Source organism: Myotis daubentonii, chromosome 3 (assembly GCF_963259705.1).
Source record: "Myotis daubentonii chromosome 3, mMyoDau2.1, whole genome shotgun sequence".
NCBI lineage: Eukaryota > Metazoa > Chordata > Mammalia > Chiroptera > Vespertilionidae > Myotis > Myotis daubentonii.
Genome location: NC_081842.1, coordinates 135460750 through 135484951, shown reverse-complemented (window position 1 = coordinate 135484951; position 24202 = coordinate 135460750). Strand labels below are relative to the sequence as shown.

The 24202-nt window shown below is 38.8% G+C and overlaps 1 pseudogene; it reads right to left on the bottom strand.

The window, feature by feature from the left end:
• Window positions 1-1581: 1581 nt before the first annotated feature.
• On the bottom strand, window positions 1582-3304 carry LOC132229407 (RNA N6-adenosine-methyltransferase METTL16-like; annotated as a pseudogene).
• Between the last annotated feature and the right edge of the window lie 20898 nt (window positions 3305-24202).

Below are 24202 nucleotides of genomic sequence, written 5' to 3'. Positions count from 1 at the left end.
CAGGACTAGACCAACCAGCAAAGTACAATGAAATTACTTAAAATTGAGTGTGCTAAACCTCAACCTGCAGCTTCACTCTCCAATTCACATTATGATTTATACAAACCTGGTTCAGAACCCACTATTTCTCCAAGCACTGATAAACTTATGGTCTCCTTTAATGAACAGCCCATCTAGGTCTTCCCATACATGCAGTGGACATATCTTTTACTTATGTTTCCAATACTGCCATAAGGAACCAACTCTCCCTCAATCTTTCATAATACCTTTTAGTCTAACTGATTAAGGTGATTTCCAACCCTTCATCTCTGCCCAACCCTCACCCCTGCCACATCCCCCTAGTCTTAGGAATGGACACTTGGCTCAATTCTGGCCACTCACCTTGCTGACCACAAAGATTGATTTAGGTGTGGTCATTTGATACAAACCAAACTAATCAGAGCCCTTACTTGACCCTTGCCAGAGCTATTGGAAAAAAATAATATTCCTTCCTCTCAGATCAGAAGTTCAAAGGTCTATGTTGGCTCAGGGTTGCTTGAGGACCTGTGTGTGAATGCAAGAGTAGAACAGGCCTATGCGCTGCAGAGGGCAGCCTTCATATCCAGAATCCAATTATATCCACACTTGCAAGCAATTCCTTCTCTCCCCCCACCCCCTTTTTTTTTTTCTTTTATTAAGCTAGCTTGAATTAGGTTTCCATACCTGGTTACCAAAAGCCTCAGATGAATATATGGTTTGGGGTATGAGGTCCTTTCCTCTGAGAGATTTATTGCCTTAGAAAAGTCTGTCTGAGATCCCTGGGGATCACAAAGAACATTATTTTTATTTTTAAATTTAAAATTACTCATATTAAAAACAAAACAAAGCTCCATTTCAAATGTCATATACTAGTAAAAATACTACAAACAGTACTTTCAATAGGTTGGAAGTAGGGGTATGGCTTCATTCTGTTGTGTCTCAGCCATTCACATCTGGGAGTTTTGCTTACCTAATTGTTTCTGGAATAAGCAACATCAAAACGGACATGCGTCAGGAATGTGACGTTTCTAAGTGCTCCCCAGATCACCCCCTCTTCTGGCATTACTAAGCTTCCTCTCCCTGACTCTTCTACCACCTACCATCAGGCCAGTTATTTTCCTAGGACTGACTCAGGGCCAGTCAATCATATGTACCCAGAGAAAGTCTTTAGTTGTGAAGGTGACCCCAGAAGAGGGTACAGAGCCTATCTTCCCAGGTGTACTGACTCCATCTGGGGGATGAAAAAGCATAATGCTCTGTACAGTTTTGACCCAAAGCAGATTCCAAAAATAATCCTTTTGGCCTCAGCTGAGGAGTCTAAAGCTAGGGTAATCAGTTTAAGTCAGGTTTAAATCCCTTATGAGTTTTCTGATGGCTTTTTGTTGATGGTGATAATTATAATTCTTCCTCCTGAACTACCATACTACAGTATCCTGTAATTAAAAAAAAAAAGAGGGTTGGGGGGATTTCTAAAAATGAATTAATTTGTTTTTGTTTTTAAAGGTAATTCCACGTAATGCTCCCAATAAGCCTATGGTAGAATTTCTCTTGCCCCTCCACAGGCCACTCCAAAGCAAATTGCTTTATAGAACTTTTACAACTGTGCTAGAAGTTTAGAGTTAACTGGCAGCAAGCCTGAAAATCTGGTTACGTATATAGGTACAAAGCTGGTTCATCAAATCCCTGTTCTGACCCTCAACCCAGTGCATTTCAACTGAGGCATCATCTACCTCCTTCTTAATGTTCATCAAACACTTGAAAAGGTAATGTCCAGCCACTCCTTGAGAAGGATACCCTTTTTCAGACACTGGGTTAATGAGCTGCTCAGAAGCCTCTCGGTCCTGGGCTCCATTGCTAGAGCCTTTACAACTTTCCCCAACCTCCAAGTCTCCCTTTTCCTCACTCCTTTCAACCTCCATTGGTTCTGGGTTTCCTTTCTGGGAAAGCGAAACCTGGATTGGGCCATGGCCCTCAACAGTGGCTGACTCGCCTTCCTGTAGAGCAGGCCTGCACAGGACACTCATTCAGGGGCCCTAGGCCAAATCTTGGCTACTGCCAGACTCTTCAGGGGTTAACTTTTTCTCTTCCAAGACTTGGATGATGTCCTCAAGAGCTTGAGGAACTTCTCTCAATTGTCTCACTCATTCTCTTTTCTTTCTCCTTAAATGAATCCAGGCGTTGTCTATGGCTGTTAGGAAAAGGCTAACTTCCCCATTTCCACGTGGAACTCATTTATGCTGCACCTTTAGATCAGTGAGAATTTTTTCAATCCATGCCGTTACAACTACCATGCCTTCTTCCATTGTCTCAGAGCCCAAAGATGATGCTTTGAGAGATAATTTTTTCATCACAGACTCCAACACTACAAATGTGATGGGTTTCTCTAATTTTCTTTGCTTACTTGGTGGTGATGGTACTGTTACGTCACCATGAAAACTCCAAGCTAAGGCCCATCTCATTGTCCGGTCTTGACAGAGTTCCATGTAGGTGACTTTAGGAACCCCTTGCACTCCAAGTTCTTCCTTCAGAGGAGCAAGGCTTCATTTCTTTCCCAGCATACAGCAATCTTCTTTTAAGTTGTAAACTATGGTAGATGATCCTTTTAACAAACTCTAATTCACCTCCTTCTGCCATGGTCTCTGTGATATCTCCTGTGTTTACCCAACTAGGTGGAGGTCTTCAAGGATTTCGAGAGTTTACTACCTTGGCTTCCAATGATTGGCAAAAAAGGGAGGATTGCACATGCAATAGTCACAGGTTATCTCAGATTCTTCTTTAAGAGCATCCATCAGAAGCATCTTCTGTGGTACTTTTTATAACTTTTATAAGATCAGATAAGTTATTCTGTTACACATTTTTCTTTGCATAATTGAAGCACATATCATCTATTTCTGTTGCAAGAAAACACCAGCTATTTAAGGTACTTCCAAGTAAAGGATAGATGCAGGATGTTCCAGTACCTATGTCAATTCCTCTTCAGTGAGTACTTTTGTTAGAGTCCTATTGACCAATCAGATCTTTACCCAATGAATATAGTTGAGTCTCAAGAGAACTGTGGGAATTAGTCTCTCCAACGGAATATCAATAGAAAGTCCAATATCTTCCCTTAGGAGAGTATAAGTCAGAGCTCTGACTGCTTCAAAGTCTTTAAAATTAAGACTCACTCTTCGATTCAGATTTATGTGAACATGTCCTTAAAATCTGGATATTTGGATACCAGATATACAAAGTCAGGAGGTTTGTCCTTTTATCTATTTCTCGCATGCATTGATTTACTCAGAGCCATCTCTGTGGACCAAGTTCCAGCCAAACCACCAATTTGGAGTGGGCCTCTAACCCCGGAGTCTTAAGCCATTCTTGTGTAGCTTGCTTCCATGTGTGTCTTTTGCATACTTACATCCTGGAATCCCATCAAGAAAGAGACTGGGCAGCAGAGTGGAAAGAAACAGATCTCTCCCCCAGGTTCCCCTTCCTTCTCCCTTGGCATCTGGTGTAACCAAGAAGGAAAGTCCTGTTAGGCCAGTCATTATCTCAGAGGAGCTGTTAGAAAGTTGACTTTGTATAAAATTCATGACAAAGACTAGAAAGGGACTGTTTTTCTTTTGTTCTCTGGAGTTATTTGTTTTTTCACTGAGAACTGACAGCAGAGCTATTCTCTCCCTGCTAAGTGCCAAATCCTCAACTGGAATGTGCCCAGCCCACTCACTGGAGATTTAACCTCAGAAGGCCAAGGAACCATCATGTGAGAAAAGACCATGTTCTAAGAGAATTGAACTGTTACAGTCCTTTGTAACAGAAATTGAAATAGTCCTTTCCCCACTGTAAACAGGTAGGACGGCTCCAGGGTGCAGATGACTCAGTTGCTTGTGAACTGGAAAACATTGCTGCTGTCTGACTGAAACTTTCTGCTGAATCTTAGTGGCTGTTTCATACCAAGAAAGAATAAGTCTTAATCACAGTAGAATTTAGTCTCCATCAAGAATTTCTCAAATGCTTTATCCAAGATAATATTGAATGGGGGGAAAAAAAGCATGAAGGAAAAAGTGAAGCATAGGTCTAACATTAGGATGTTTTGTCTTGGTGGGAACCTCTAATATATGGTAACTTTGAATCACTGATAGATGAATGACTAATTAAGAGGAAGAAGGAAAGTTGTTTACTCATGTTAGCAATGGGCAGAAATTTGTTTACTGAAATGTTTAAAAAAGTACATCAGGGTGTTTTAGTAATGAGAAAAACTTTACTTGGAAAGGAAAACAACTATAATTGTGAAATCTGAAGTACAAACACAATAAAAAATTAAAGTTTAAAATAAAATGTGTAAATATGTCCTCAAAGAGAACTTAGCATGCTACTCATTCATACAAGAAACAGTTGGCTTATATCTGGTATTAATTAGGGACAAGCTAACAATGTGAAGATGAGAAGAGGGAGAAGGTGGAGAGGAACATGCAGAAAAACTTTAGAACTCTTAATAGTATTTATTAATACAAGAAAATGTATTACCTAGAATTTAAATGCAAGAAAGTATAATCCTTAAAATATTATCCTGATTCACTCCATGGTTAATAATGTCTAAGGAATATTTTATAATAGTAATAAATTAAAAGTAATAATAATATATCTGGACTGCTTTGGACTGGGGTATTCTTTGTTGAGTCTACCTTTTAACTGGATTGCTTCCTCAGTAAATGGAATCAATATTGAAACCTAACACCTGGACCATAAAAATGCAAACCTTCACATCGAAAACCTGACTTTACTATATATATATATATATTTCCCATAGGCTTCAACCTAACACTATACACAATATCTCACATTTATCTTTTTTAACAATTTTACTTTTTCTGAACCAAATTTCTTGTAGCTTGCATACAATGAACAGATTGCTTTATGATGAAACTCCTAGAAAAGAGAGTGATAATAACAGGGTTGTATCTTCTCATCACAAAACCATCACCTAGAGTGGAGAAAACAGTGACTCCAGCCATTGGGGTTCCCTCATCAGAATTCTTCATGGGTTGTATTTTTTTTTAATCTGGAAATCAGTAACCATTCCTTTCCCCAACACCCATACTCCTTAAAATAAAACAAAACTATGATTCAAGCTAAGACAACTGTAGAGGTGAAAATTAGAGAGTGTTATTGAGGATTGAAAAAAAGTATCTCTATTTCTTTAAGCTCTCAGAGGAGAGCTGTGTGTATACATCTCCTTGAGCATTTTATTATTTTCTTAAATTGCCACAGAATTTGCAGTGTCTGTACAAGGTCTAGAAATACTTTTCTTCATTCTAAATAATGTAATACTAATGAATCTTCATATGTTGCTGCCCCGACTGTCTGGCACATATCAGTATTATGCCTCTGGCTGCGAGACCAAATCCAAGATGGTGAAGAATAATAAAAAAGTGAGTTGAGGGATTGAGAAAAAAATGGGGGGAGAGAGAAAATTCATGGACATGGACAATAGTGAGATGATTGTGGGGGCTGGGTGGGTAGAGGGAGGTGGAAGAGGGTATATAGAGGGATAAATGATTATGGAAAAAATAAAATAAAACAAAACACAACACACAAAAAATGAGTCTAAATGTATGACGTTTTTCCTGGCACTGCCGACACATTTTTTTTTGGGGGGGGTACATATATGGAGATGTAGTTGTCTTTAACTTTATTATGCATTTTCATGGTTATAACACTGTGGGTAAGAGAATTTTTATGTTGCTTTTGATTGTATGAGAAATGAAATAAAATTAGTTGGCTTAGTTTCATAAAGCTAATTTGCAAAGGCATGTCCCTCTGTTAAGCATTTGCAGAGTCCCCATGCTCTTCCTATATGCATCAAGAAAAGTATCATAGACCCCTTTTGTCCTAAGAAATGTAGAAATTGATGAAGAAGAAATCTGACATAATTATGCATGGTTATCAAATTGCCAGATTAAATGAAACCCTGCAAGTAAATGGAAAATTAACTCAGAAGGAACTTAAAGGGTTTGGGTTTTATGACTTCATAGGCCAGCTTGCAGACACCAAAGTGCACAGAGAGATGCTTGCTTTATGAAATATTCTCATAGTTGTGAAAATTGATAGTGTATCACTGTCAGGTCTGATTTTGTTTCCTATCCTAGGAAGAAAGGTCACTCCTCCTTCTTATTAAATTTGAAAAGTAAATAACCATGGGAGTATCTCAACAGACTTAGCATGTTTATTTTACACTACAAGAATGTGAAATAAATGGGCAATATGTCAGGGTGGGGAGAGACCAGGAGAGCAGCTTACTGTTTAATACACTAACTTTATCTGCTGAAGAGTTGGTTATTGACAGTTATATATCTTGTTCATGAACACAGACCTAAAATTTTGTCAGAAGGAAATAAAAATATTCAAAGTTGTAGCTGATGAAACAGCTTTTACTGGCTAGGGAAACTGCTTCAAAGAAATAGTACAAATGTTTGAACTTCCCATCCATTTGTTATTGGACAGGGGAAGGAGGAAACATTTCACAGAGATAAGCTGCCCTGTTGAATATTAAAGGAATTTAAGGGCAAAAATATCCATATTGACACAATTACAGATTACTTTAGAAAACATTTAACCCATTTTTTTCTGATTTAAGGAAAACATTGCTTTACCAATACCAGTCATCCACATGCATTACATATAAGATGAGAAATATTCTCTCTGATCTCTTCAAAAGCTAAGAAAGAAAATTTTCCTTACAATGTAACCTAGAATGGTTGTTGCCAGGTTGGAGATTGGGGAGAATGGGGAGATGTTAAGTAAGGGGAACTTTGAAATAAATGATCACTAAATCTCTAATCTATAGATGATTCACCTGTGAAGAAAGCTAATTACTATTATAAATTATAATTATTAGTTTAAGTCTATGTTTAAGGATATTTTAGAGCTTTCTATTTCTGACAGCACCTGTCAGAGGGAGGCAAGTGGGAGTAACTCATCTCTAACTCACAAAGTGTTTCTGTGGCTTGTCACAGATTTCAAAGTCTCCCACAGAACCGCAATTGCACCCACCACTTCACTCCAAGAAGCATGTACTTCAGCTGTCACACAAGAGAGGTGAGCACTCCAATAAATTCAATTAAAGCAGAGAGGTAAGACCAGCTGGTGTGGCTCAATTGGTTGAGTGTCGTCCCCATGCACAAGAGGTGGCTCCTTGGATCACCCAGCAGGACACAAGCCCAGGTTGCAGGCTCTATCCCCAGTAGGGGGCATGCAGGAGGCAACAGATTAATGTTTCTTTCTCTTTCTTCCTTTCATTTCCTCTCTAAAGTCGACAAAAACATATCCTGAGAGAGGAAGGGGGGGGGGGAGAGAGAAAGAGAGAGAGAGAGAGAGAGAGAGAGAGAGAGAGAGAGAGAGAGATGAAATGAGCAAATTGGGACAGAGATAGGATTCCAACAGATACCAGACCTATTACCCAGAATGTGATTTTCTGCCAAAACATTGGCTTGTAAACTGTTTATCTGAAAACAGAGCTGCTGTCCATGAGTGACGTAAGGCTCAATGACCGAACTGGAAAGTTGAACTACTGCTTTTAGAAAAAGAGCCCAACAACCCACATGAAGCTCCCCTATTTGAGGAGGAAGATTCCTGATTTTAGTTCAAATCCATAAAATACATCTAAAGCCTACATATGTTTTCATCCCAGTATGTCATTATTAGACATCATTAAGGTCAATGATTTAAGTAATAATCAACAGTAGTCCTAACTGCTGTATTTGTCCACCACCGCCCATTGCTTTTCTACCTGAGGTTCTGAACTCCCAACAAAATGTTCCTATCAAAAGACTGCTGTCATTTAAAACATTTTATAGTTTACAAAGTACTTTCACAAAACAAATATGCTCCTTCCTCAATCTTCCATAAAAATAAAATGACATGAAGTTAGAATAGGGAATAGAGGGAACCAAAGACAAGCTTTAGACTTCAGCTCCTCCCACCTCGGTGCAGAAAATAGCTGATTTCACAGCCCATTTTTATAGCAAGACACGACACAATAAAAGTAACAACAAAATAATAACAGTAATAACTAATGCCATTGGTGCTTAGACCATGGGAAGACATGCTTATAAGTCTTGCAAGCACAGCCTCATTTTACAGAGGTGGAAAGTGTTGTTCAGATATCTGTGTAGCTTTCCTAAGGTCTTAGATCCAAAAAGTGACAAACCTCAAACTGGAAAACAGCTCTTCTGTATCTAATTTGGTCCTCTTCCTCTTTTCACTGCCTAGACTACAAACTCGTGGAACTTCAATCTTTGGGAGAAGAGAAATTCATAACTCTTATCTGGCTGGAAAAGGTGGAGGGGATATATTCTGAAGTTGGTATATTCTTCTTTGAGTATGTATGTATATTATTAATTTTACTATTTAAAATAGCTCTTACTTTGGTCCCCTAATCTGGTGGCATGAATTTAATAATGCCCGGTGTGTGATGTGCACTCTCATGAATACAAAGGAAATGCCCAATTTTCCTCCAGTTAAGGTGAGACTTGGTAGAGAGAACTGGATATTGAAGACCGTAAGAGGTGAAGCCATAGCTATTCAGAATGATGTTTCATGACAACTTTTACCTACCTCCAGGCTCATTAGCATCTTTGTCATAGGTGAGAAGGAAGTCAGAAACTTTAGGCTCTTATTAACTTGTGCACGTGTCATAGTGCACATAAACTTCTGAAATTATTGTAAGACACTGGCAACAACTATGACTCTGACTAATTGTGTTTCTTATCCCTCTCCTTGGAAATTATCCTAAATGACCTTTGAAACAGCCTGTTCTATCTGCAGCCCCATCTATACTACATGTCTACCAACTTTCAGAGACACCTTGGTCTCCTTATTTTATACTTTTGCCCACATTTTGTTGTTCCATGAGACCTTTATGCCATCTTTTGTATTCTTACCTTCTTCCCCATCACCACTGTTGTGATGAACAACAATTTATAATCAGGTCTCACTGATGCAAATCTCATATCGCTTGCCCTCTTGCTTCTTTAACTGAAACACACTCTGAAGACAGCTATTAAAATAATTTTCAGGAAATGTTACTCGGATCTTATTAGATCCCTACCCCAGGACACCAATTGCTTTCCATTACCTTTAAGAGTAAAGCCAAGTTCTAGATCAGTGGTTCTCAACCTTCCTAATGCTGCAACCCTTTAATACAGTTCCTCATGTTGTGGTGACCCCCAATTTCATTGTTACAAATTGAACATAATTAAAGCATAGTGATTAATCACAAAAACAATATGTAATTATATATGTGTTTTCTGATGGTCTTAGGCGACCCCTGTGAAAGGGTCGTTCGACCCCCAAAGGGGTCGCGACCCACAGGTTGAGAACCACTGCTCTAGATTATAACTGGTCTCTCCCTGCCATTCTTTTTTTTTTTTTTTAAATATATTTTATTGATTTTTCACAGAGAGGAAGGGAGAGAGATAGAGAGAGTTAGAAACATCGACGAGAGAGAAACATCGATCACCTGCCTCTTGCACATCCCCCACCAGGGATGTGCCCGCAACCCAGGTACATGCCCTTGACCGGAATCGAACCCGGGACCTCTCAGTCCGCAGGCTGACGCTCTATCCACCGAGCCAAACCGGTTTCGGCCCTGCCATTCTTTTAATAGTTACTTCTCTTTCTAATCCTTATGCTTTCTTTTTTTTTTTTGCTTCCTAACAAAGCTTCCTTCAACAGTTATACTCAGTAAACTCTAGTCCATGTGGGTAATAAGGAGCAACATGTTATTAACTAGGAGTTTTATGCTTGCTTGTCCGCTCCACCTTTCATCTTTAACACTAGATTGCCCAAGGAAGTCATTTTGACTGCTTTTTAATTTCAATTAAAAAAACAATTATGTATATAAGGACACAATGTCTTAGAATTTTGTGACTTTTTGTACAACATATAAATGCGTTTATTAATAGTTGTAGTTACCTCCCCCCTCCTTCATTTCCGGTATATATATATATATATGTGTTATACCTATATTGCCCAAAAGCAGTCATTTTGACTGCTTGGGAAATTTTAAATAATCAAATGACTCTTATTATTGAATTGAGTAAATTTCTTATATGACCAATTCGGCTCTGTATTGAAATAACAGTTTTCATTTTTTTTGATTACCATCACATGATAACATACAAGTACATGATAAATTGTCGATACTTGATAAGTTGCAGTTGCTCAATAAGCTAAACTAGTACTTGTTATTCCAATCTTTATGCAGTGATACTTGTTCTAATAAGTTGTTTATTTTATTTCTTTTGCTCCCTAAATTCATGAAAGAAATGTCGAATAGAAGTGAGTTATTGGTAAAGCTAAGGAACATAAGTGAAGAGTGCTCCGATATTATTCTTTCACAATGCAGTCATTTTGACTGCTTTGGGGCAATATAGGTATATACTAAGTTTCAGTCTTTCTAGTGTTAAAGATGCTAATGGCAACAGTCCTGTCATCTTTCACTGAGTAACACCATCTTCAGTATATCTGCAATCTATTTTGTCATCTTCAAAATCCAAACACCAATCCTTACCTCAATTTGAGTAAAAAAAAAAAAATTATCAACTGCCAAGATTTTGGAGCCCTTAATGGCCTTAATAGAAAATATGTACATCACACAGCATCATCATAAATTATTTTAGGGTTATTTATTCTCTAAAGCTAATTTTGAGCATGGTAAAAGTCAATAAGTTTTTGTTGATTTAATTCATAGAAGACTAACAGTACAGTAAAATGTGATCATTTGGAAAACTATAGTCAAGGTCAATCTGAAGTAAAGCTTAAATTGTAAAATACAGCTAGTGCTTTCAAAGACATGGAATGGATTAAATAGGCCTAAGGGCAATGCCAAATGGCAATCCTCTGGATTAATACTTTGATGGAAAGCTTAAAAAGATTCATAATTAGAATACTAGTTGGAATGAAACTTGTATCTTAAAGCTCTGGAAGCATTCCTTTTGGAGTACTGTTTATTCTATTCTCTTCTTTGGCAAATATTTTCTTCTTAGATGGAGCAAAAGTAACCATAGTGCACTCCCTGTCCAAATAACCCCAAGTGTCAAGGGGATGGAATAGAATAGTAAGGTTTCATTTTCTAGGTCAAAGGATGAAACATTTGCCTGCTATAATATTCACAATAGCCCTGATTGATTTTAATACTCAGGCAATTTTTTTCCCTCTAACAACTAGTCAAATTACCTTATTGTTTTTTAAGGTGTGGTTCAGAAAGAAATAACTTACAACACTATCACCTAAAGGTGTTTTCTCCAGTGTGCAAAGGGCTCCATATTGGCTAGCTGTTCCTTTTATTATCCGTATAACATACAATGCATTTTCTACCTCTGCTTTCATCAAGAACATCTTTTTTTTTTTTGTCATATTCAATCTCCACTCAATAGTCAAAGAGAAAAATCAACTTCACTTCCTCATTGAAACCTTCCATGATCACCCCAGGTTCAAGGGTCTCTCTTTCTGGGAGTTTTAGAGCCCTCACTCTTTTGAGTACTCAGCATTTACAAATAGAGCTAACTCCTTGAAGAGGGTGGACTCCTTTGCTTTCTTTTTCTAGAATCTTTGATTCATTCATTAGAAAAAAAATTTTTTTTCTGTGGACTAGCTTCACAATAAAAAAAGATAGAAAATTCCCTGGGGTTGCCTTAAGGACCTGATAGCCCATTTTAGAGATGAGTGAATCAAGTTTCAGAGTTAAAGTTGACCTTGATTGTACAAAATTAAATAGTGGAAACTTGGGTGTGAAAATGTTACACTGCTCGTGTGTATCAAACTTGCTGCCCTCTTCATGACAAGGAAGTTTGAGACACTGCTTTCCAGCCCCTGCATGTCTTCAGTCTTTCATCTCTGTATTAGCTACTGGAGCTTCTGTAAGGAATGGTCACAAACTGAGTGGCTTACATAGCGAGTTTATTTTCTCAGGGAGGCTGGTTGTTTCTTCTGAGGCCTCTCTCCTTGCCTTGGAGATGGCTCCTTCTCTCTGTATTTTCCCATCTTCCCTCTTTACGCCTCTGTGTCACAACTTCCTCTTCTTTAAAAATATTTTTTTCTGAATATTTAAGAAATTTATCTTTATTGTTGAAAGTATTAGAAATGTACTCCTTTACCCCCCCAACATTGACCCCCTGTACCCCACACCCGCCCCCAGGCCTTCACCACACTATTGTCTGTGTCTGTGGGTTATGCATATATGCATACATGTTCTTTGATTAATCTCTCCCTGCCCACACACCTACCCACCTTCCCTCTGAGATTTGTCAGTCTGTTCCATACTTCTATTTTCTCTTCTTATAAGAACACCAGTCTTATTGGATTAAGACCCACCCCAATGACCTCATTTTAATGTAATTACTTCTATAAAGACCTGATCTCCAAATATGGTCACATTCTGAGACACTTGGGGTTAGGGCTCCAACACATGCATTTTGACATCAGGAGAAGAGACAATTCAGCCCATAACAGTCTCCTTTAAAGTGTTTTCCTTCCATTTACTCTGTAGTGGAGGCTTTCTGGAATTACTACAATAAATCTAAGCTACACATATTATGCCCCCTCCTTCCATGTCAGTTCAATATCAGGAGTTAACTTGTCCCAACAAGTTTATTTTTCTTAAGAAGAAAAGGAGTCCTTCACATTCCAACAGAAATAGCAGTGCTGCTACAGCTTTGAAAAGTTCACTGACATCTTCAATATCTGCTGAGGCTCCACCCCCCCTCTTATTCATACAGTCCTTGATGCTTAGGAGCTGTGCTGCTACAATTCCCCACACTGAGTCCACTCCAAATACGGCCAAGTTACACTTGGTTTCTCGTCATAGCTATGTTTTTGGTGGGGCATCAGGACATTGTCAAGACATGTCAAAAAACATCTGTCAAGTTACTTTAGTCTGCTCTCAGTCAGGAGTGAAATAGAACAGTTTGAGTCATTATGTAGAATTAAAAATAAAACACACCCCAGAAACAACCTTTTCTACTAAAGAGCTCTCTGACAAAATGACACTACAAATAGATTTTACCCACAGGTGATGGAGGGAGTGGATCTGATATGGATGAAATGCATGACTTTGAGTGTTAAGTAGAGCGGTTTGAATATAATTTCGTTTCTCATTCCATATCATCTCAAAGGGCATCATGTGACTGGGTACATTTTACTACCCCTTCATTATCTAATTCACACCCGGCACACATCTGTCTTTTCCATCCAGAGGCCACCATGACAGTTACCATCACAAGAAGGAATGAAGCAGATGCACACTGACCGAGGCTGCATCGGGCAGTCTGGAAGGGAGGAAGTCAGTGCTGACAAAGGCAGGGACATAGTAGATTCCCACAAGCACTGGCTCAGGCTCAGGGTTATCCTCTAGCTCCCGCTCACTGAGCTTTCAATATAATTATTGGATTTGTGATAAAATGAGAATAAAGAGATAAGAATGTGAGCATCACCAGTTTATACATTCAGTTAATATAACCGTTTATTCAACAAAAAATTAATGAATGCTCACCATGTAATGTTGGCACTGTGCCCATAGAATTCATATTGATGTAGATACTTTTGTTTGCCAAGGTGTAACTTCACTTTGATCAGAAAAAACTTGAAGGAAAAAAAATGCTAGTTTTGAGATAATAATAGTGAACATTTATAAAGTGCTTCCTATGTGTCAGGCATTGTTTAAAGATGTTTCACATATTAAACTCATCTAGTCCTCATAACAACCTTTTAAGGTGAAAGCTATTATGACCTCCATTTTACAGCTGGGGAAACTGAGGCACAGGCAGGTGAAGTAAGTGCCTATGGTCAAACTGCTAGTAAGTGGTGAAGCCAGGATTTGGACCAGGCAGTTGGTTCTAAAATCAATACTTTCATCATTTGTGGGGTAAAAAAATATTCAATTTACAAAAGTATGTACTTTGATGCCAGAACGTAATTTTGTTTGTTTATTCATTGATTTATTTTTGGTCACTAGGTTAGGGGAAAGTTGTAAGGGACAGCTTCCAGCACATTCAAGACCACTCACACAGGTCAATATTAACATCATCATGGATCATAAAGACTTAGTGCCTGAGCATCTGAAAATGCCAGAGCCAAAGGGATGGATGTTTACAGCAATAAGTGGAAGAGTTTAAATTCAATTCATTTTCAACTAGCTAATCCTTAATGTTATATCAGGTTCTGGAGGGTGGAAGCATATCCCACTCAAATTTTCAATATCTGAATAAATTTTGTGCATTTTGGGTTTATAGGATTATTATCTTTCTTAGTTTGAGATGGGGAAAGTGTACTGGATAAAAAATAAAACAAGATAAAAATAATATTTGCATTCCAGAAATCAAGTATCTCTAGCAGTAAACACACACACACACACACACACACACACACACACAAAAAAAATAAAAATAAAAGTAAAAATAAATAAACACTAATCAACTAGTATTTATCTTTCACCTGGAAGAATGAATTGGATCAATTTTCTTTCTTTGTATCTTGTATTCCTTGAGTATCCTTTGCCATCATATAGATTTCAGACTGCCTCCCACTATCCAGCTGTGTCCCCCAATTGGCCAATGCCCAGCTCAAGAACTTCTTCCCAAGGCCAACAAACAACCTTCCTTTTGATTATTCATTTATACTGGTGTTTTTCCATTCAAATCAATACTTGAAAAAGACAACATCTATTTATCTTCCAAATTTTCTTGTAACTGGGTTTATTTTGCAAAGGTATTCTCCAATTGGTTTTCAACTTGATTTATAACATTATTAAAAATCTCAATTTAAATAGAACTTTGTTACCTTAGAAAAGAGTGACTTTTTATTTGATCACCATTATTTGTTTATATTTATAAAAATATTAACTGGGAAGTGAATCCAATCATACAAGATTATATATTATAAAGTAAAATTCACATTGCAGTGTTACTTTGAGAGACTTATAGCATTTAATATAAATAATTTGACATGATATGGACATTCACTTTTTATTTTATTTTATTTTTTTAATATATTTTATTGATTTTTTACAGAGAGGAAGGGAGAGAGATAGAGAGTCAGAAACATCAATAAGAGAGAAACATTGATCAGCCGACTCCTGCACATCCCCCACAGGGGATGTGCCCGCAACCCAGGTACATGCCCTTGACCAGAATCGAACCTGGGGCCTTTCAGTCCGCAGGCCGACGCTCTATCCACTGAGCCAAACCGGTTTTGGCTGGACATTCACTTTTTTAAAATATGTGAGTGGTTGGGAGACAATTTTCAATGAATAGCTCATATTCTGCGCTTGTTGTGAGCAGAGGTATTGACTGCCTTTGATCTAGACTATGTTTTCAAAGATGTTTGTGTAGTGAATAGCCTTTGAAGAGAAAGTTGTTTCTCTCTGGAGCAAAAGACAGGCGTGCTTACTATAAAAGATTCTGATTTCCTAGGCTCAGGCTTCCTATCTTGTAATGCAGCTCATGGTGTGTGCAGATGTCACCTGGCTCTCTTTGAATTGCATGGTGTACCTGGGGCTGTGGAATGGCACAAGAGAATGCTACTACTTGGCTTATTGTTATTGCTCTGAGTCACAAAGTTCTTTGTCTCTGACCCAAGAGTCTCATGTCCTCTGCCAGCATCTATGAAACAATGGCAGTGCAACTCATTAGCTTCTAAGTAAGGTGAAACCTTAGATCCTTCACAGTTTCTGATATATGGAATATCTAAAATAATTTTATTTTGAATGGGTACTCTTAAAAACAAACCAAACATGAAATATTTCCTCCAGGATTTTATTTATAACTATAGAGGCCTGGTGTACAAAAATCTGTGCACTCGGGTGTGGGGGGGTCCCTCAGCCCGGCCTGTGCCCTCTCGCAGTCTGGGACCCCTCAGGGGATGACCACCTGCTGGCTTAGGCCTGCTCCCCAGGGGATTGGGCCTAAGATGGCAATCAGACATCCCTCTGGTAGCCCGGCAGCCCTAGGGGGGTGTCCACTTGCCAGCGGGGAGCAGACCTAAGCTGCAGTCAAACATCCTTAGCGCTGCTGAGGAGTCGGGAGAGGCTCCCACCACCACCGCTGTACTGGCAGCCTTCAGCCTGGCTTGTGGCTGAGCAGAGCTCCCCCATGTGGGAGCACATTGACCACCAGAGGGCAGCTCCTGCATTGAGCGTCTGCCCCCTGGTGGTCAGTGTGTGTCATAGTGACCAGTCATTCCCAGTCATTCTGCTGTTAGGGTCAGTTTGCATATTACCCTTTTACTATATAGGATAGAGGCCTGGTGCATGGGTGGGGGACAGCTGATTTGCCCTGAAGGGTGTCCCGGATCAGGGTGGGCATCCCGCTGGGGTGCTTGGCCAGCCTGGGTGTGGGGCTGATGGCTGTTTGCAGGCTGGCCACACCCTCTTTAGGGTGGGGGTCCCCACTGGGGTGCCTGGCCAGTCTGGGTGAGGGGCTGAGGGCTGTTTTCAGCCTGGCCAAGCCCCCTGGTTACAGAAACTCCCAGCCTCTCCTTTTTTTCTTTTTTTTAATTCTGGGATTTATTTACCTTCTATAATTGAAACATTGTTGCCGTCACTGGCGCTCTCAGCTCTGAGGCCACAGCCGGCTGAAAGCAGGTATCTGGGGGTTTGTTTAGCTTCTATAATTAAAACATTGTTGGTTTCGGGCTCAGAGCCAGGCCGCGGCAGGCTGGGAACCTTGGCTTCCTCCATGACTGGAGCAAGAAAGCCTCATGTTTGCTTCAGCTGCATGGCTGCTGGCCGCCATCTTTGTTGGCAGTTAATTTGCATATCACCCTGATTAGCCAATGGGAAGCATAGCAGAGGTATGGTTAATTATCCTTTTTGTCTTTTATTAGATAGGATTGAGATCTATTATTTTATTTTAAATTATATCCAGAGAAGAATGAATATACCAATTTAACAAATGAATTTTCACCCTAAAACTCAATAATGAAATATTCTGAAAACCAATTATTTCTGGAGGTAATAAAGGGAAGCAGGGAATGATATAATCTATAAAAGCTTTTTCTTGCATGTTGGCTTTAACCTTCTTATGATAAATTTTCCAAAAGCGAGTAACATGCCAACAAAGACACTTCCAAACATTTTTCAAGCTTGTGGAAGTCACAACAAATAGGAGAGGACTAGTTTCAGATGCTTTTTCAGGCTTCTGATCATTGTATTAACATAAGTAGGATTTCAATCAAATGTCAGATAATAAAAGGGGGAAAGGTGGAGATGGCAGGACTATTCAAAGAGATAAATAGTCATCTTCACTTGATGACCTTTTGATTAGAAGAAGTATGCTCATGTGCAATTGTTAATAATTAAGAGTGGCATGTATTAACTGAGCCTCTACTTCATTTCTTGCCTAGTGCACACAGCAATCAACCTTTGCCTCATTGAGGCAGCAGGAGAGAGAAACAATAGCCCTCAGAGAGTGCGTGGTCACTTGGAGAGTTCCCTTCCAAGTAAATGTAGTGTTTTGTGTAGGAACAATATGTTACTTGCATCCATTCGAATATTTCCTTCTGTTCCTGTTCTCTATCAGTCCAGGAGTTTATAATCCTCTGAAGCCATTTTAGTCACCACAAATCCTCTAATGCAGTGGTCAGCAAATTCATTAGTCAACAGAGCCAAATATCAACAGTATAACGATTGAAATTTCTTTTGAGAGCCAAATTTTTTAAACTTAAACTATATAGGTAGGTACATTATTATTAACTTAATTAGGGTACTCCTAAGGCTTAGGAAGAGCCACACTCAAGGGGCCAAAGAGCCGCATGTGGCTGGCGAGCTGCAGTTTGCCGACCACGGCTAATGGGATAAAGAGAAGAGAAAGAAAATGATGTTCACATCATTCACCTCACTTTTGCAGGACTGACCAGGCTTCGAACCTCTCCACTTTCTCCACTCAGCTTGCTCCTCCTCTGACTAGCTGTGTCCTGGAAAGAACTGCCTCACCAACATTCTTTTCATAAATGTTGGAGAGACTCCAAAAATCATCTCAAGAAAATAATCTTCAACATATGGGTACAAATAAGGTAATGGTGAGTAATAGGCAATTTTTACTGGCTCACTGCATCCACTTGCACAATGAGGACCTCATCCCGTCACCCTAAATCCCTCCCAGTTATTTCTGGGATTTCCTTGGTGGTTTTCACACATGCTCACCAAGAATCCTCTTCTACTATGAACAATCAAGAGGTAAAGGTCAAGGCAAGACTTAAATTATAAAAACTAAGGTGCCCAATGTGAACACTGATTGAACAAAAACTTTTTAGATCATTGTATTGTTTCTAGAGAACAAAATAAATTTGCATTAATCAATATGACACAGAGAAAGTCTTTGTCAATGAAATGAGCACCATGCTGCTGGCTGGTTTATAAAATTTTAACAAGCATTTTCCCTCAAATCCAACTCATCTGAGTCATCTCTGGTTGTACCAGGCAAAGCATCCTGATTTTGAGATGCCTTTTTCTTCAAGTATGGGCAAGCAATTACTGGTTGTCTTACCTTCATCCAAAGACACATTTCATTTGGGTGTGCAATAGTAAACATGGGCCAAAGCAGGGATTCTGATCGTGGCTAAATGGGCTTCAACTATTTAAGGACTGCTGGGAGCAGGTATTAGTCAATGAGTCAGGGGGTTGCCAAGGTAACAACAAAATGCTTTCTGACAGATTGGCTCTGCTTCAGGTTTAAGAGGGTTATGGAAGAATCGCAGCTTAGAGAATGAAGTCACTGCCCACCTCTCCCTAGTTTTATGTTAAGCAAGGCTTTTCTAGTCATGCAAAGAGATAGATATATGAGGAGGAAAGATAAGGAGTTCTGTGAATCATTTGCAAATAGGAAAAAATGAAAAAATGATGCACTAAACAAGATCATATGGGCTTGGAAAAAGTATGACAAAGACAAAGCAAAACACTCCCTTCGTGTCACCCCTTTGGGAGTCCATGTCCATGAGTTTATAGGAGTGAGAAAAGTCTATTTGACAGGTTTGTGGTAGTATGGCTCGTACTGTTTAGGAGATTACTGCAATTCTCATAGGTAAATATAATAAAGAAGAGAACATTAGAACAAAGTGCAATGTTACACATCTCTTGAGTCTTTATCTGATTGTGTAAGCTGAAAGCTAAGAGTAAGTCTAATTTTCCCAAGTCATGCAGAGAATGTCATAAAATTATGATTTCTAAGGATAGTGCAACTCGCAGTTTTCAAACACTTTTTTTTTCAGTGTATAGAAAATAGGTAATAATCTAAGAATCAGGTTTAAAAATTTTTTAACTTTTCCCTCATTTTTACTCTCTGGTTTGATCATCTTCCCTACTCTTTAGCCAGTTGAAGCAAAGACTATAACCTAAAATGTTCAATAATATATTCATTCAACAGTAATTTATGGAGTACATGCTATGTACCAGACACTACTGCCAACCCTGGGGATACACTCATGAACAGCACAGCTGAAAAGCCCTGACCCCATGGAGGATTTTGTCATAGGGCAGGGTGGGGGGAGACTGACAAGAAGCAAATACATAATATATGTTGCAATGGGAAGTTCTGTGGAGAAAAATAAACAAGGATGAGAGAGAGTGCTGCAGGTAGTCCAACTTTAAATGGGGTGTTCAGGGAAGGCCTCCATGAATAGGGATCAGCTGAACAAAAACTTTACAAAAGTGGAGGACTAAGCCAGGTGTGAATCTGGGAAAACAACCATGGAGAGAAAAGAGAAAGATGTGAGGCAGATTTTAGAGCCAGTAAGGTCACAAGTGTGGTGCAAATGGGGTGAGCTAAGGGGAGGAGATGAGCTCAGAGAGTGACTAGGTGGGAAGAAGTAGGAAAAAGACTGCGCAGGAGCTAGGACAAGTAGGTCACCTTCAGGCATTGCCTTTCACAACTAACTGGTCAGAGGTGAACACTAGTAACACTCTCAGTGGCTCTAATTATGTCCCAGGGACTTAGTTCCACTCTTGTGCTGCATTGTCCCATGATGATTGTGGATGTCAGATATTATTGCCCCTACTTCACAGACAAGCAAACTGAGGTCCAGAAGAATAAATGGACTTGCCCAGGATCACAGTTAATAAGGAGCTGAGAGTAAAACCTAAGACTTCCTATTCTCAGATGAAGACTCCTTGCCCAAAGCAATCCATCTTGCTAATTCAAAGGGAGAAGAAAAGATTATTTGGTAAATACTGGATTAGTTAATTTGCTGTTTTATAAAACACCAGTTGAGTTCTTAACTCACACAAAGGATTAGAATAAATTCCAGATGTCTTAAGAAATTAAGTATAAGTTAAGCTTAGAAAGCTAGAAAAAAAAATAAGAGTGTATGTTTTAGCAAATGGCAAGGCAGAAAAAGTGTAGTAAGATTAGATGTGGTAGAAAATAGTAGAAAGAAAAAGTGTGATAGACCTCACTATATAAAAATTTTAAACTTTTTGTATAAACCAATCTAAATTGAGGGGTATTACAACTCCAGATACTCAACAAATAAAGGGTCAATTTCTTTTATAAGAGTTCACATGAATGATATAAGAAATAGTGATGAAAATTCAATAAAAATATGCAAAGGATATGAACAAAAATTTTAAAAGGTATAACAATAGCTTACAAACATGGAAAACCACTTAATTTCACTCATCTATACTAATAATAGCCTAGGTGGCATCACGCCCTCACATCATCACAAGAAGGCCGTCCCAAGATGGCCATGCGCGCAGCAGAGGCAGGGCCCGGTGTGGCAGGGAGGCAGCCAGTCCCAGCATCTCTGCCGCCTCATGCAGAGAAGGCAGGCCCTGGCAGAGGAGGTGGTTTGTGGCAGGGGACAGTGGTTGTGGGCAATCAGGCCTGCAGGGGAGGGCAGTTGTGGGCAATTGATCTGGGAAGGGAGGGCAGTTGGGGGCGATCGGACCAGCACAGGAGTGGTTAGGAGGCGATCAGGCTGGCAGGCAGGCAGGCAGGCAGGTGAACTGTTAGTAGCCAGTGGTCCCGGATTGGAGAGGGTGTAGGCCAGGCCGAGGGACACCCCCCCCCTGCACAAATTTTGTGCACCAGGCCTCTAGTAAGTAAATAAAAAAATTAAAATTGTTTCCTTACAGTCTTTTATGGCAATACTGACAAATAGTAGCAAGGATACATAGAAAAAAGATATGTTCTATTGTTGTTGTTAGTTATGTAGCTTATTAATGTCTGTGTTCTAGCTATGATCTCTCCTGGCAAAGGTTTTTGCTTTTGAATTAAATGAAATTCAAAATGCTATTTTAGTACACAATAATTTTGGCTGTGGCAATATCAGCACAATATCCTGGAGTTCCTGGAAGGACTTTTGTTGATGGGAAACCTTAAATGTGCTTATTTCTTCTTCACAAAGATGTATATGCATCGAAAACATCCTAAAGACAATGCATTCCTAGAGATAACAGGAAAGAAAAATGTCCACATCCCCATAATGGCATTTTGTGTTTCTGAAGCTTACTATTTCATGTGTCAATTGGTGACTAAAGAAGGAAGGTCTTTTAGATTGTCGTTAATGGTTAGGACTTATACATCTGGGTCTCAATCTCAATGATGTCTGTAAAAGCTCTGTTACTTGTGCCAGGGGTCTTCCATTTGCACATGTCTGACTTTCCCACTCACTCTGTCTCCTCTGAGACTGGAAACTGGTGTCCATGGAAAGTCACATGGCATGTTCCAGTCAAGATGTGTTCTTGACTAAATTTCCACAGAAAATACCATTCAGAAAAAAAGACTTTTTTTTTCTTAACATGAAAGTTGTTAGGGTTTTGCTTGAGACCATTTAATACTAGGCAAGTTAACTTTGGCAAAGAACAACACTTTGAGTTGAGATTGGGGTTGTTTGAGATAGGATGTTTCCTAGAAACTATTGCAATTATTCATTTGATTTTTATGATAAATAATCAATTTATTTTACCTAAAAAGATTTTACAATGCCTTATGTAATACACACTCAGCATAGAGAGAATAATGTGTTTATTAGGAAAAAAAATACCTACCACATGTAAAGACAACTCACTCAAAACTGAAGATTCTTGGATCCAAATTCTTTGTTTATAATTTGGAGTAGATTAAACTGTTCCAAAGAAGTAAAAGGCAAAGGCCTTTCCATAATTCCTGGGTATAAGAAAACTCATCAGTAAAAAATTGAGAAGATCAGATAATATGCCCCAAACAGATAAACTAAAAACTTTAAAATTTTATAGTAAAATCGAAAACTATTTTATGATGAACTAAATTTAAATCTAGGTTCAGAATAAATACCTTTCCAGATAGTGTTACAAATAAAATGCTGAACACAAGAAATTTCTTATTCTTGATTATGAATTTGTATATCTGATTACATAAGAAATAAGATTCAGGATGATAATTCTTATTCTTATGATAGGACGATTTTAGTATCATTTTATATTTTTCAAAACCAGGTTGGGAAATGGGATTGAGGAAAAGAAAAATTAACATTTTAAGTGCCTCATATATGTCAGGAAGTTTTACATATGTTGTTTCATTTTAAGCCTTTCTAAAATCTTGCAAATTAGATGTTTTTCTCAGTTCACATGAAAGAATATTTTGCCCAAGATTACACGTTTAAAAACCTAGACTTTTTTAGAGTAAAAAATTTCATTATCATAGCATTTTACAAAGTGTATTCAATTAGAGTACTAATGTGCATTCCAAGGTAAACACACACACACACACACACACACACACACACTCAAAACCCACCAAAACCCCCCAAAATAAACTATTTCCACAGTTATGCACATTTAATAAGACTGGAAGACAAAGTTAAAATAACTTATCCTGCAGATATCTCCACAGTTTTAACATCCAAAGGTGGATTTTGTTTAATAGTAAATGTTTAACAACCAAGTCTCTTATTTAAATTTTATTTAATCTAATTAGGTCTAATTTACAACATTTGCTTATTACCAATTGCCCATTTCCATGGTGTCAATACTAGCAACATGGCAGATTTAAGCAACTGATGTGGACTTGAGAAGAGTTATGCACATTTGGCCCTTGTAAGCCAGCAAGAGGCAGTTCTAGCACACCATTGGTCATTTTATTATTTTACTGGACCCAAGGGCACTTATTTCACCAAATGTCTCTTAAATTTGAGGTTCCAAGGAACATACTTTTGGAAACAGAATTTTTAAGGGAAACCTGATCCTCAGATTACTACTTTTTATATATAAGATTAGAGTTCAAATGTTTACTCACTGACTGCGCAAACATTGTGCATACATAGTTGTTCACATTTTTAAAAATCCATTTCTAGAGATAAAAGTTTGCATTCTCTGACTTCTTTTGATTTTCAATTCCTGGTGACTGGCACACATTTTTACTGCAATTGATAAGCTAAATTTAAAAAAATATATATATCACACCTCTCCCTTGGAATTGAATGAGAGAATGGTTGCTGGTAGAAGAAGAGTTTGCCATCAACTGTGATGGAGAAGGCTACAGGAGAAAAACAGATTTCTTGGGATGGGGGGGGGGTCGACATTGAAATTTTAGTTTTAGACATGTTGAATTTGTACCTAAAAATTTCCCACAGACAGATATAGAAGAAATGAATATCATGCTCTTGAATCAGATTCAGTTCATTTCCAGTTTATTCATTCAATTATTTACTCAAAAATAGCTACTAAGTGTCCACTATGTATAACCCACTGTTCTAGGCATTTTTGGTAATCACTAAACAACACAGATAAGCATTCCTGCCCTCAAGGAGCCTACATTCTAGTGGAAGAAGACAGAAACAAAATAAGCATAAATAATGAGTAAATTATATTGAATACTAGAAGCCTGGGGCATGGATTCATGCATCAGTGGGGTCCCTTGGCCTGGCCTGTGGGATAGGGCTGAAACTGGCTCTCCAACATGCCCCATGGGGTCCTGGATTGCAAGAGGGTGCAGGCCAGGCTGAGGGACCCCACTGGTGCACAACTGGGGCCAGGGAGAGACGTGGAAGGTTGGCCAGCTGGGGAGGGACCACAGGAGTGCTCCAGTGGACCATCTCACTGAGTCCCGATCAGCTGAAACCCACCAGCAAGGTAACCTAACAGTCGGAGCATCTGCCCCCTGTGATCACTGCACATCATAGTGACTGCTCGACTGGTTGACTGTCTGCCCCCTGATGGTCAGTGCACATCATA